The sequence below is a fragment of the Peromyscus eremicus genome, chromosome 7 (genome assembly GCF_949786415.1).
Source record: "Peromyscus eremicus chromosome 7, PerEre_H2_v1, whole genome shotgun sequence".
NCBI classification, from domain to species: Eukaryota; Metazoa; Chordata; class Mammalia; order Rodentia; family Cricetidae; genus Peromyscus; species Peromyscus eremicus.
In genome coordinates, this window is record NC_081422.1 from 103057178 (window position 1) to 103072669 (window position 15492).

General features: G+C 41.5%; 1 protein-coding gene across 4 annotated transcripts in view; it reads left to right on the forward strand.

Annotated features, from left to right (window-relative positions):
- Prkar2a (protein kinase cAMP-dependent type II regulatory subunit alpha) overlaps nt 1-15492 on the forward strand; it is a 69779-nt gene that overhangs the window by 11362 nt on the left and 42925 nt on the right. The window lies entirely within an intron of this gene.

A 15492-nucleotide genomic window follows, 5' to 3' on the forward strand; every position in this document is an offset into this window, starting at 1 on the left:
GTCTACATAATGAATTCCAGGATAGCCAAGGTTACATAGAGAAAATGTCTTGAAAAAAACAAAAAGACAAAACACAAACAATCAAAAACCCACAGGCCTGAGCACAATACTTTACTGATTTCCCCAGATCCACCGTGTTTTCTGTTTTTTGGAGATAGAGTTTTAAACTTATATAGCCCTGGCTGGTCTGGAAATGGCTATGTAGGCCAGTCTGACCTCAAGCTGCTCCTGCCCTACCTTTCAAGTGCTGGGATTATAAATACTCTATGGATTATTTTTATATTTAATGTTAAAATTGTATAAAATATTTAAATGGTTCTGAAGTCAAATCTACAGAGCAAGATATATTCACAGAAGACTGGCTGTTTCTACCTTACAACTTTCATTTCTTACCTTTCTAATGGATAGCAGTGGTTTTAGTTTTTGGACCTTTAAAAAAAAAGTCATCTGGGTGATAGTGGCACACACCTTTAATCCTAGCACTTGGGAGGCAGAAGCAGGCAGATCTGAGTGAGTTTGAGGCCAGCCTGTTCTACAGAGTGAGTTCCAGGACAGCCAGGGTTACACAGAGAAACCCTGTCTTGAAAAAAAAAGCAAACAAACAAAACCAAATACAAAACAAAAACAAAAAACCAAAACGAACAAAAAAACAGACATTATGGTGCATGCCTAATCTCAGCAGGTAGATCTCTATGGGGTTGAAAGTCAGCCTGGTGTACATAGGGAGTTCCAGGACAGCCAGAGCTACATAGAGAGATCCTGTTTGAAAAATCCACAACAACAACAAAGGAATTGGTCTTCTTATCCAAGCATGGTTTAAAGGGGAAATTGGAAAAAGGATAAACTCAAGTATCAGTGTACTTTACAGGTTCCTAGTTGATTGTGACTGTCATGGGCAGAGAAAGTTAAGAACTACTGACATGTAACTTGTTGTAGTTTTAACAGTATATTTTTCCCCTTAAAAAGCAAAAAAGATGATAGATAATCTATTTGGTTTTTATAAATGCCAGGCGTATCCTGCTAGGAACTCCTGAACAACCTCTCGAGAAGAGCGGCTGTCACACGGTATGCATTTAACAAGCTCCCGAGTTCTCCGTCCTCCCACTGGAGAACAGCAGTGTGTGATACAAGTTCTCAGAGGTGTTTTAAGAAGGCGGTGATTGAGTTATTTAAATGAAATCATTCTACATATTTGTACCATTCTAAAAGTTGAGAGTACTGAAGTATCGTGAATACATGTGTGCCTAGGGACCTGCATGTAATTGAATGATTCAGATTTACTAATTAGCTTGATGTGTCATTTCCTTTGAATTACTAGTGCATATGATGTGACTCATGCCTTAATTTAAAAATGTGAAATTTATTTTCTTTTAATTCTTGAGATGGGATCTCACTGTGTAGTCTTGGCTGGTCTAGAGTTTACTATGTAGACCAGGCTGGCCTCAAACTCACAGAGATCCACCAGCTTCTTCACTCTAGAGTGCTAGGATTAAAGATATGTGCCACCACTCCTGTCATAAAATTCTATTTTCTTAAGATTTACTTTTATGCCTGGTGATGGTGTTGCACACCCTTAATCCTAGCAGTGGGAGGCAGAGGCAAGCAGGTCTCTGAGTTCAACGCCAGCCTGGTCATCAGAGCATGTTCCAGAATAGCCAGGGCTACACAAAGAAACCAAAATAATAATAAAATAGTAATAATATAACAATAATGCTAGATTTATTTTTATTTTATGTATGTGATTGTTTTGCCTACATGTATGTATATGTACCGTACCACATATGTTCATGCATGCAAGCCTATGGAGGCTAGAAGAGGGCATGAAATCCCCTGAAATTGAAGTTACAGGTGGCTGTGACCCTCCATGGGGGTGCTGGGAATTGAACATGAGGCCTCTGTAAGAGCAACAAGTGCTTTTGACTGTTGAGCTATCTCTTCAGCCCTGTGAAAATTTATTTATTCATTTATTTTAGTTTTTTGAGACAGAGTTTCTCTGTGTAACCTTGGCTGTCCTGGAACTCACTTTGTAGACCAGGCTGGCCTTGAACCCACAGATATCTGCCTGCCTCTGCCTCACGAGTGCTGGGATTAAAGGTGTGCGCCACCACCTTTTGCTAGGCAAGTGCTCTACCTCTGAGCTAAATCCCCAAACCTTAGATTTTTTTTTTAAAAATCGTTTTACTCTGCAACTCAGACGACCCTTAGCCCTCCTAAGTATTGGAGGCCAAGTTTGGCTCAGAAAGTAAATACTTAATAGTTACATATATGTTTATACCCTGCTAACTAATTAAAATCACTAAATATTGACTTACATAAAAGAAAGACATAGATCTGGCTTTGTATCCTGGCTCTAACACAGCCACCAAACTTCATTCTTTTGTTTTCATGTTGGGAATTGAATCCCAAGTCTGACATACACTAAGCATATACCTTACCACTGAACTACACTCCCAGTTATATATTTTGTTTTGTTTTTTGAGACAGGCCCTAGCAGACCTAGCCTGGAACTTGTTTTGGAGACAGGCTGGCTTTGAACTTGTGGTGATTTGCTTGTCTTGCCTCTGAAGTGCTGTGAGTATAGGCCTGTGTTACAATTCCCAGCTCTATTTTTATTCTTTTTTTTTTTTTTTTTGAGATATTGTCTCTGTAGTAAGCTTTCTTGTGAGATTTTCTTTGGACTGCCAGCCTGAACATTACACGGAGACTTACAATTAATTATGAAAACTTGGCCTTTAGCTTAAGCTTGTTCCCAACTAGCTCTTATAACTTAAATTAACCTGTTTATATTTATCTGTGTTCTGCCATGTGGCTTTTACCTCTCTTCCATTCTGTATGTCCGACTTGCTTCGAGTCTCGCCTGGCATCTTTTGTCAAATGCCTAGATTTATCTCTAGTTCCTCTCTCTCCCCAGAAGTCCCATCTATTCTTTCCTGACTAGCTATTGGCCATTCAGCTCTTTATTAAACCAATTAAACCAATCAGAAGGCGCTTTTCCACACAGTGTGATCAAATATCCCGCAACATGTCTCAGGTAGCCCAGGCTGGCCTTGAACTACTTACTGATCCTCCTGCCTCCACTTTCTAAGTTCTGGAATTCCAGGCACATATGTGGTACATAGACATACATGCAGACAAAACACCTATCCATATAAAATGAATAAAAAATCAAACCAAACAAAACAGAGTGGGGATCGGCAAAATAACCAGTAGCCAGAAGGGAGTGGGAATAGATAACAAGAGTTATTCTCCTAGATTCTCCATGCAGTGGGAAAGCCTGATGCAGAGTTGGTCTTCACCCTGCAGCAGAAAATGATTCTTTGGAGCCTGCTAAGTTTTGTTCTTAGAGTTAGAGTTTTCACTTCCAACTTAACCCCTAGCCCATACTACACCTTGCTTCTGCCCTGACAGAGTCAAGTTCTGTACTTAGGTCCAGAAGTGTTCTGTCTCCATCCTGACCCATTGTGACATAACAGGCCATGCATTTAGGAGGCTAGGAGGGGTAATTAAAACGGTGGTAGGAGACTTTGGTAGCACTGCCCCAGAAAGGAACCAGAAGAATCAGGAGTTGTAAAGTTGATTAGTTCTATTCTGGACTTGTTGAATTGTAGGCCCAGCTCTCAGGGCTAGAATTGCAGCTGACATTCAGCCAACAGTGGGAATGTGAGTCTGAAGAGGACAGAAGTCATGTGTGAAGCTTGTCTTTTCGTGTTTCTTTGCCTTTCTGTACACCCATCCTTCGTCCTTGAAGTCTGCCTTCTCCCTCCCATGTCCCTCCTACTGCTCTGTGAGCTGCTTTCCTTTCTTCCTCTCTTTCTGACTTTCCTTTTTTTTAAATGAATCAACCAGTTCAAAGATCCTTTTTCTGCCAGACAACAACCGTCTAAGGTAGGTGCTATTATTATCCTGTTTTTATAGGTGAGGACATTGAGACTCAGAGGTTAAATGACTCGTGAAGGTCTGCTTCTACAACCCACACAGCTTGGCACCTTGACCTGACTGGGGGTGACGAGGGGATGAAGAAAGTCAGGCACAGGGACAGAAGAGCTGGGCTGGCTGTGCTGTGCACACTGGTGGAGCCCCAGGGTTGATGTGCAGCACAGTCAGGAGCATCAGCTGTTCTCTGCAGCCCAGAAGTCTCAGGCTGCAGACATCCAGGAGGAAGAAGCTGCGCTTACTTGTTTTTACACACACTCATCAGTTGTTCATAAACACTTGTGTTTGCACAGTCTGTCAACATTCACACTTGGACCAGAGAAAGGCTTTGCCAGTTCTGAGCCTGGCGAATGGGGAAGGCTTTACCAGTTTCCCATGGGTCTGAGGTATTGGTCTATGACATGGCCTAGCCCGCTTTGACAATACACATTCATTCAGGGCTTTCTCCACTCCCCACAGTCTATAAGTAATTGAGGTGGTTCTGGGATTTGAACCCAAGCTGATGGCTCAGACTTCATACTGAAATCCACTTTTGTCTTACTCCTTTCTAGGTAGTTGGCAAATACTTGCTATTTGAAAAAGTGTTCATGGTAGTCATTTCTGCACAAGAGATTTTATTTTAAAAATGTATTTTTCAACACTGGGGATTAAACCCAAGGCCTTGTGCATTTTAGGCAAGTACTAAACCATTGAACCAAACTCCTTTGGACTTATTTATTATTATTTTTTTTTTTACAGAAGGGATTTGATGACAAAGGTTTTCCTTTTTAGGGCAGTCTTTGAAAAGGGGAACTTCAAATGATTACTAATGTGTTCTTTTTTTTCTGGTCTTGTTAACTGTTTCTTCATGTCTTATTAGGGCTGTTACATTAGCATGTTACTGGTCTTTCCTCTGGGTATTGTATTCCCTTAGTGATGCTATAACTGCATTTTCTTTCTGCGATAAACATTTATGAACTTTCTCTTCCTTGTGGAAAATTTCTACTTGCTCCTCAGTGCTTTTTGTTTTTGTTTGTTTTGTTTTGTTTTTTACATTTAGTTTTTGAGACAGGGTCTCTCTGTGTAGTCCTGGTTGTCCTGGAACCAACTATGTAGACCAGGCTTGCCCTGAACTCACATAGATCCGGCTCTTTTTGTAGTTTTTGGTCCAAGCTGGAGAGCAAGCTTTTCTGTCCCCTACTTGCTATGTTCCAGGGCAGACCTGTGACTGGCTTAGCTTGGGTCAGGTTCCCATTCTGCAGTGTTACCTTACTGTGGCCGTGTGTATAGTCTTCCCAGTGTGGATCGTGGGCACTGTCGTGTCTCTAAGCTAGAAGTGGGCAGCCACCATTGGGAGTGACTACTCACGGGGCCTGAAAGACAGAGAGGGCAGTCGCTTCTCCAGCACAGCCACAGTAGTCTAGTTTGAAGGAGAGGAAGGGGGTGGTGCTGCAGGGTGGGCAGACATATTGCTGTGACAAGCTGCTTTAGTTGAGCAGATGCTTATTCTACTGGGCTGGAACATGAGAGAGCAAGAGCCTTCCTGACTGTGAGAGCGTCTCATCCTATGAGAGCAAGCAGAAGTAGTTGGGGGCATTTTAATTTGCTTTGGATCCATAATTAAAATAATAGAGTGGTAGAATTTATTTTTATTTAAGAATATGAAATGAATCTGGGCATGATGGCTCCTGCCTTTAATCTCAGCACTCAAGAGGCATAGGCAGGAGGATTTCTGTGAGTTTGAGGTCAGCCTTGTGTACATAGAGAGCTTCAGGACAGCCAGGACTACATAGAGAAACCCTGTCTCAGAAACAAAACCCAGAACACACACATGCATGTGTATGTGAGCATGTAATTTAATTATATCCTTACTTTTTCCTCAGTTGTCAGATAAGTCCTGGCTTGACTACTGCCTAGTTATTTGATGTTAAGGGTAGTTATCTGAGTTCCAGTCGTCCCCCCCCCCCTCTTTTCCTGAGTCAGGATTTCTCTGTGTAGTTTTGGTGCCTGTCCTGGAGCTCACTCTGTAGACCAGGCTGGCCTCGAACTTACAGAGATCTGCCTGGCTCTGCCTCCCGAGTGCTGGGATTAAAGGCGTGCACCACCTCTGCCTGGCAAGTTCCAGTCTCTTCCACTTTATATTGAGATAGTATCTTACTGACTTGCCCAGACTGGCCTTGTATTCTGTTGGTAGCCCAAACAGGGTTTGAACTTCTAATCCTCTTGCCTCAGCATCTTGAATGCATGGGACTGTAGTCTTACACCCCACCAAGCTCCAGTTTTCTAGTCTGTGTCTCTTTAGTTTTGTGTTTTAGTGTACAGAGAGTATTTTGTCCAGTTTGACCAGTATGGCTAGCATAAGATTAGACACATTTTTTGCTCTTTATAGAAGACAGCTGTGTTTACATGTTCTGAGTTTAAAATATTCATGTATATTTCAGAACCAAAAAACGTTTTTTGAGGATAGAAAAGAGGATTTCTGTATTAAAAGCACATTACAAATAGAAATGTTATAAACAATATCCTCAGATAGTAGAGTGGCAGCTGCAGATTGGGTTACTAGAGAAAACAATGCTTTAAACCAGGCCAATAGGGAGGTTTTGTGTGGAGTTTTTTGTTGTTGTTTCTTAGTTCTGGAGACTGATATATATGAGGCAAGCACTCTACACCGAGGCACATCTTTAACTAGTGAGCAGCCATACTGTTGGTTGTTTTTGGTTTTTACACCAATAGTTACTGTCACATAAGTAGAACATTTTATGCTTTTGGTTTTTTTGTTGTTGATGTTTTGTTTTTGGCTTTTTTAGACAGGGTTTCTCTGTGTAACCCTGACTGTCCTGGAATCACTTTGTAGACCAGGCTGGCCTTGAACTCACAGAGATCACCTCCAGAGTCCTGAGATTAAAGTCATGAGTCACCACGCCCAGTAAAATTAGCTTCTTTTTAAAGCTAGCCCTCTGTATCCATGGGTTTAGCTAACTTTTGGTTGGAAATAGTAAGTCATATCCTACCCCAAAGATGAATATTTTGATACATGTTTGTGAATATATTGAACAGATCTATACAAAAGCTGTGTAGTAACAATGGCTCAAGGGGTAAATGTGCTTGTCATTAAGCCTAGTGACCACAGTTTGATCTTCAGAACCTAGATAAAGATGTAAGCAGAGAACCAATTCCACAAAGTTGTCCTCTGACCTTCATACACACACTGTAGAATTTTTGTTTTCCATCCCCTCATATGCATTCATGAACACACACATACACACAAACACACACAAACTTATATAGTGTATCAGACTTTGAGACTACATGGGCAAGCAAAGATAGACCTAATTTCATTCTTCGGTGCAATTATAGTCAGGAAGGGAGACCATGATCAACCAAATAAATGACTTAGGTCACTGCTCTGAAGGGAAGGACTTGGTTTCTCAGAGCCTATGACAGGAATATGACCTCATTTGGAAAGTCAGTTAAAGCTTCCTTTCAATGACTCTGATAGAGAAAACTCTTAGTTTCAAAGGCTTCCATAGGTGTTCACTCATTGTGGTAGTTTGAATAAGAATGTCCCACATAGGCTCATATATTTGAATGCTTAATCATCAGGGAGTGGCACTGTTTGAGAAGGATTAGGAGGTGTGGTCTCGTTGGAGGAGCTGTGGACTTGTTGGAGAAAGTGTCTCACTGGAGGTGGGTTTTGAGGTTTCATAAGCCCATGCCAGGCCCAGTTCTCTTTCCTGCAGCTGACAGATTAGGATATAGCTTTTGGCTACTCCTCCAGTGCCATGTGTGCTGCTATTCTTCCTGTCATGATGATAATGAACTCAGCCTCTTAAACTGTAAGCAAGTCCCTTAAATGTTTTCCTTTAAGAGTTGACTTGGTAGGGCTGGAGAGATGGCTCAGCCATTAATGGCTAGGCTCACAAACAAAAATATGAGTTCATTTGGTCTACTTGGTGTCTCTTCACAGCAATAGAACAGTGACTAAGACACTCCGCAAAGTGGTGAGAAAACCGTTCTAGAAGACCTTGAATCAAGATGAAATGGCAAAAGGGCCAGTACAGTTGCCAAATGCAGAGAGGAAGGAAAGATTGGCAGTTTTGTTTTCATTCTTAGAACTGTGGAAATGTTACTGAAGAATTTTAAATTATAAGATGTGAAGTGATGAGGACTCTGGTTAGAAAAGATCACTTTTATAGCTGCCTGGGAAAAGGTTAGAGAGAGTCAGAAGCAGATGCAGGTAATGTATCATTTAGTGACTGTCGATGTAATGTAGGGTTGTTGATGTTTGAGTGAGTTTGAAGAGAGAGTATTGGTGATGACTTCAGGGCAGATGTAGAAGGCTTACATGGCCAGGTCTTAGGGACAGATTGGATAGTGAATATGAGAGGAATCAAAGAGGACATTTGTACTCCCAGCTTGTGCTTTGGATTGACAGCTGTGTTCTTTCAATAAAAAATGTGAAGTCAGCCGGGCGGTGGTGGCACACGCCTTTAATCCCAGCATTCGGGAGGCAGAGGCAGGCGGATCTCTGTGAGTTCGAGGCCAGCCTGGGCTACCAAGTGAGTCCCAGGAAAGGCGCAAAGCTACACAGAGAAACCCTGTCTCGAAAAACCAAAAAAAAAAAAAAAAAAAAAAATGTGAAGTCAACTTAGGAAGGATGAAAGAGACGCTGTGTTTGATGGTAGATGTATATATAGGTTTGAGGTCTCTGAGATACACAAGAATGATGAGTAGCAGTTGGATATTCTTGTCTGGATCTCACAGGACAGACATGAGAGGTATAAGAGTGAGCCAGTGTTTGAAATTGAGCATTATTGAGATCTTCTAGGGCTGAGAAGATGGCCTCTGACTGACAGACATGATTCCTAGAACACCCAGCACCAAAGGACCATAAGAAGAGAATGAACCTGCAAAGATGGGGGAAATCCAGCCATGTAGTGTAAATGAATGAAAACGTGGAAAATAACAGACATGAGAGGTATAAGAGTGAGCCAGTGTTTGAAATTGAGCATTATTGAGATCTTCTAGGGCTGAGAAGATGGCCTCTGACTGACAGACATGATTCTTAGAACACCCAGCACCAAAGGACCATAAGAAGAGAATGAACCTGCAAAGATGGGGGAAATCCAGCCATGTAGTGTAAATGAATGAAAACGTGGAAAATAACATTCAAATTTTATTTTTTGTAACAATCATTAATGAGCTAGAGTTTGCGATTTAATTTTTTTCTGACAATGATCTACTTTCACTATCTAAAAAGATATAACTGAAATTAGGTTGCTATAATTTTGTTGTCTCCTAGTAACAAGAAAAGCAGCCAATAGTTTTATAAAATAACACTACCAAAGAAATTTCTAAAATTCTTCCTACTGCGCCTAGTCTACTAGAGGCAATGTGTCTGATGCTGGAGAAAAACCACTCAAGTAAGCTGAGGCTGCTTCTACTTGTATCTGCTGAGCTGTTAGCAGGAAAGTAGTGCTCAAGGAAAAGGTGGAGTGTTTCATCAGTAAGATTATATACTGCCTTAGATGTGACTGGTAGGAAGCTCTAATATTTTAAAATAAAGAGGTAAACATGCTTGAAGGGATAGAGAAAAACAGCTTCAGATTTGGCTGGTGGTGGTGGCATAGCCTTTAATCCCAGCACTTAGTTTGAGACCAGCCTGATCTATACAGCTAGTTCTAGGACAGCCAGGGCTGTTACACAGAGAAACCCTGTCTCAAAAACCAAAAAAAAAAAAAAAAAAAAAAGGACAAATCCTTCTTTTTTGTTTATTCCTTGAGGCTCTTGCCTCTGCCTCCTGTGTGCTGGGATTAAAGGTGTTCACCACCACTGCCCAGCTTTGATAAATCCTTCTTAATAGAGAAGAAACCTATATCAGCCTTTAGGTTGGATCATCTGGTTAACCCCTATATTGTCCTGGAAACCCCATTCCTGTCTCTCTCTTTCCAAACCCTGCCTGCACAGAGAGTCTTCAAACAAAGGAAAGGTGCCAAAAGGCCCAGTTCCACATTTTTGGTGACTATTGCAACTTCCTCCCCTTATGCTGCCAACCACCAAGTCCCCGCCTAAGTGCTCAGTATTTGATCATACTTAGGTGTAGCTCGAGTTTTCCTGCCTGGCCCACAGTCAGGGCAAATCTCTCTCGCCTGCCAGTCCCACAGCCGCTCAGACCTGACCAAGTAAACACAGAGACTTACATTGATTACAAACTGTATGGCTGTGGCAGGCCTCTTACTAACTGTTCTTACAGCTTAAATTAATCCATTTCCATTAATCTATACCTTGCCACATGGCTCGTGGCTTACCGGCATCTTCACATGCTGTTTCTCATCATGGCGGCTGACAGTGTCTCTCTGACTCAGCCTTCCACTTCCCAGCTTTATTCTCCTCCTTGTCCCGCCTATACTTCCTGCCTAGCCAATGGCCAATCAGTGTTTTATTTATTGACCAATCAGCAACACATTTGCCATACAGAACATCCCACAGCACTTAGGTTGGTTTTTTTTTTTAACCATACTTGGGCACAAACCCAGCTTGTGGAGGACATGTCATCCCCCCTCACCTACAGTGTATAAAATCTCCCTGCCTTAGTTCAGGGAGGAGACTTCTCTGACCTTCGTCTCTGGGACCAGTGAATCCTCCCAGGGGTTACACTCTACTCAATGATACCTGTTAGACTTTTTCAGTTTGACTTGATATGGCTTACTGCATGGGTAGAGAAACTTATTATGGGGAGAGGGGCTCAGAAAACCTATTGTCGGCCTCAGACAATCATTTATCAATAGACAGCACATTCTTTGAATGTGCTCAGGTAGATTTTTAAATTTTATTTTATGTGTATGAGTGTTTTGCCTGTATATGTGTGTGCACCACATGCATGCAGTGCCTCTGGAAGCTGAAAGAGGGCGTCAGATCCTCTGGAACTGGATTACAGATGGGTGAGCTGCCAGGTGCTGGGAAGAAAAGCAAGAGCTCTGTTTTTGTTTTTTTGCGACAGAGTTTCTGTGTAGCTTTGGAGCCTTTCCTGGAACTCACTCTGTAGCCCAGGCTGACTTTGTATGTGTGTGTATGTTTTTTCTTTTCTTTTCTTTTTCCTTTCTTTCTTTCTTTTCTTTTCTTCTTTTTTTTTTTTTTTAAATGCAAGAACTCTTAACTATGAGCCATCTCTCCAGGTTCTGTGCTGGGGTAGATTTTTAATTAGTGGGGCTGGTTTTGATTACAGAGCACAGAGTTATCACTTGTCCCCAGACAGTTAATGTTAGATGACTAGACTTAAGTCCATGTATAGCTAGTTTTCATAAAAATGTAAACATTTGTTATGTGCTTTGGTAATTCACATTCAGTGAATAGGTGAACACTAAGAGCTGGTTATAGCTGGGTGGTGATGGAGCAAGACTTTAGTCCCGGCACTCAGGAGACAGAGGCAGGTGATCTCTGTGCACTCAAGGCCAGCTTGGTCTACAGAGCTAGTTCCAGGACAGCCAGGGCTACACAGAGAAACCCTGTCTTGGAAAAGAAAAAAAAAAAAGGTGGTTATAGTGGTGAATGCCTATATTCCCAATTTTTGGGAGGGGAGGCAGGAAAATCAGGAGTTCAAGGCTAGCCTTGGCTACATGAAACCCTGGGTCAAAAACCAACAACAAAAAGTAAATAATGATAGTTCTGGATTTATCTGACTTTTTCTGCAGAGGTTCAAGCACTCTTTTTTTTATGAAGGCAGAAGACTAAAAGGTGATTAAAATTGAAGATTTATGTAAACATTTGCAATTGACATACACCTTTCAATATCAAGCCAACCCAGAACATTCTAAAACTGCTGATTCTTTTTGTTAAATTTGTTTTGTTATGCAAATAAAATGCACAGTACAGCAATAAGAGAATGAAAAGAGCTTTGGCTTTGAATTCAAGCCAGACTTGAGTACAGTTCCTTGTACTTATTTTGCTTTTTTGTGTCAGTTTCCTCATCTGGGAAACAAAAATGATACTGCCTAACTGAGAGGTAGCTACCAGTAGGATTCAATTTATTATTATTATTTGTTTTTGTTTTTTTGAGACTGGGTTTCTCTGTATAGCCTTGGCTATCCTGGAACTTGCTCTGTAGACCAGGCTGGCTCAAACTCAAGAGACTTGCCTGCCTCTGCCTCCTGAGTGCTGGGATTAAAGTGTGTGCCACCACTGCCCATCTGATTCAGTATATTATTAATAACACTCATAGTATTGCATATGAGCACTAGCAATCCTCAGTAAATGGCAGGTTACTCCATTTCAGGGGGAAAATGGACAGAAACAGGGACATTAGATATTCCACAAGTTCTGCTCTTGGAGTAGAAACACCAACTTACCATCTTCTCCCACTGAGAAGGGGAAAAATACTTGTCAATTGAGTAGGGAAGAAGGATACAATGAGAGTTTGCAGGGAAAGCAAGAAGAAATTGATAATTTTCACCAGAAAAGAATTAGAAGGGACCATGAGGTCTGACTTGATGGTCCTTACAGTCCCTCACAGATGAAGACATAGATGAGTATGCCAAAGCCTGAAAGCTGGGACCTTCTGGTATTTTCCTTGCTTCCTCTTTGGCATTGAAGGAGACAACCTTTCAGGTCAATCACAACCCAACATAGAACTAGTGCAGAAAATTCAGTGGCAGTATGGTGTGGACAGACTGAGAAAAGCTCTGTCATGGCTGGCCTTAAGCTCCTTGGCTCTTGTCTCCAGGTGTTCCTTCACAATCACAGTAGGTCATGGGGAAGGTGGTTGTTGAGGGCTGAGAATGAACAGCCTTCAGGTCGATAAGATGAACCCAGAGTGGAGACTGCAGAACAGACAGGCCAGGATGTAGCTGAGACAGGAGGACCTTCAATGCTCAAGCAGGTTCTAGGTCATGTATCCAAGTCTTTTAAGCATCTTGGACATCAGGGCTCATGGATTGGCAAATTTCCTGTGGACAAGCCTTTTCTGAGCAAGAAGTGTCCTGCCCTGGGCCTCCTGACTCTTTCTGGAGAGCACCACATATCTACCATCTTCAGCACTTACTGGTATCTGCTTATCTGCCACCTGAAAGTTAAGGGTGTAGAATGTGATGGTTTGTTTTGATTGTCAACTTGACAACAAGAATCACCTGGGAAGAGTCTAAAGGAGGAATTGTCTAGACCATATCGGCCTGCAGGGGACTAATCCTCAGTGCTTTGATTGATGTAGGAAGACCCAGCCTAAAAGTGGGTTGCACTATTTCCTGGGTTTGTATCTTGGACTGTATTTAAAAATGAAGAGGAAAGTGAGCTGAATACACACATGCATGGTTTCTCACTCGCCAGTCTTGACTGTGGATGTGACTAGTTGCTTTAAGTTCCTGCCTTGACTTCTCCACCACCATGGACTGTAACCTGGGACTGTAGCTAAGTGAACCATTCTCCATTACAGTTGGTTTTGTCAGGGTGTTTGATCATTAGCAGTAGAGAAGAAACCAATACAGTGCAAGACCACTTGTGTAGTGGGACTTTTCTTTGGGACGGGAGTTCCCAAATAATGACAAAGAGGAGACTTTTTAATTATGAAAGCTCGGTCTTAGCTTAACCTTGTCTCACTAGCTCTTGTAACTTAACCCATATTTTTAAATCTGTGTTCTACCACATGGCTTTTACCTCTCCCCTTCTGTGTGTCTGACTTGTTTGGTGTCCCCTGAGTGCCTCCATTTATCCTTTTCCTCTCTCTGCCTGGAAGTCTCGCCCATCTCTTCTGCCTAGCTATTGGCCATTCAACTTTTTATTACACCAACCACAGCAATACCTCTTCACAGTGTACAAATATCCCACAATATTTCCTCCTTTTTGTCTAAATAAAAAGGAAAGATTTTAACTCTAACATAATAAAAGTATATACAGTAAGAATTATCAAGTTTTAAGGATTACATTCACAATGTCCAGTCCATTTATATTTAGTAAATTTGGAGAAATTACTCATTACTTATTCTATCTTGATGAATCCAATGTTTTATATCTAAACCATTTTTTATTATAATGTATTACCATCCTAAAAAATACCCTTTTAGACCTTAAAACATTTTCTTAAGTTTTTATGTTTCTCAACCTTATAAAATTTACATCTCTTATCTAAGTTTCTTTTCTGAGTTTGATAGCAAGGAAAACTGTAATTATAACTATCTCATCTTCAACCCATCAGAGACCCGATAAAGATACAATATTATTTAAGTAAACAGGAAGTGCAGAGCAAACAACTTCCAAAACTATAGAAACGACAGAGACATCTGACTGCCTGGACAGTCATCCAAGGCTCCTCTGAAACTCTGGGGCATCCATCTTCAGCCTGTGGGCATAGAATATCTGACAGACTTTTCTGTGAAGCAGGAATTTTGAAGGACTGTCCTGCCTTGTCCTGGCAAAGTTCGGCAGTTGCCTTCTTTTGTGTCTTCCTTGTCCAGTTTGGACAGCATGCTGTCAGCAGTTGAGGGAACGGCAGTTTCTTACCTAGTGGCTATCTTTGCCAGGATCCAAATACCCCGTGTATTTCCCATCTTTATATGGCTTAAAAAAATTATTATTATTACTTTACTCTCTCTTGAAATACTTTATTGATTTTTTTTTTTTTTTTTTTGAGATGGGGTTTCTCTGTGTAACAGTCCTAGCTGTCCTGGAACTCGGTTTGTAGACCAGGCTGGCCTTGAACTCATTGAGATCCACCTGCCTCTGCCTCCTAAGTGCTAGGATTAAAGGCATGCACCACTACTGCCCAGCCTTTAAATACTTTATTATTTTTAAACTATTTTTTTCTGATACTGTTTTTTTTTTTAATTTAATAAAAAAATTTTTTTTCGGGCTGGAGAGATGGCTCAGAGGTTAAGAGCACTGGCTGCTCTTTCAGAGGTCCTGAGTTCAATTCCCAGCAACCACATGGTGGCTCACAGCCATCTATAATGAGATCTGGTGCCCTCTTCTGGCTTGCAGGGATACATGCAAACAGAACACTGTAAACATAATAAATAAATAAATCTTTAAAAAAAAAAATTTTTTTTTCATTGCTGTTTTGCCATGGATGTCAAGTCCCCTGGAACTGGAGTTACAGAGACAGTTATGAGCTGCCATGTGGGTGCTGGGAATTGAACCTGGCTCCTCTGGAAGAGTAGCCAGTCCTCTTAACCTCTGAGCCATCTGTCCAGTCTCAAGTATTTTTTTCTGTGACTTTCTATACTCATTTTCTTTTCTTTCTTCAGCATCTAAGCACATTTTTAAACATACTGTTCATTTTTAGAGGTTTTTGGTATCTAGACCTGGCTTTACTAAGCATCCGAAGTGTTCTCTGGCCTAGTGAGACAAATCTTAAACTGCCACTGGGCAGCTCAGCTTAGCGCATGGCGCTGGCACATACTGCTGGCACATGGTGCTGGCTAGCTCGAGCCTGCAAGCAGCAGAAGGGAGCTGAGTCTCTGTAAGCCAAACATCAGCCTGCCTGAGAGACTGCAGGACTAGAAATCCACATCCGGCTCCTTGTCCAGAACTTTTCTTAGCTTTCTCAGGCCCTATGTTTGGATATTCAAGCCTCCATGTTGGACGCCAAACTTG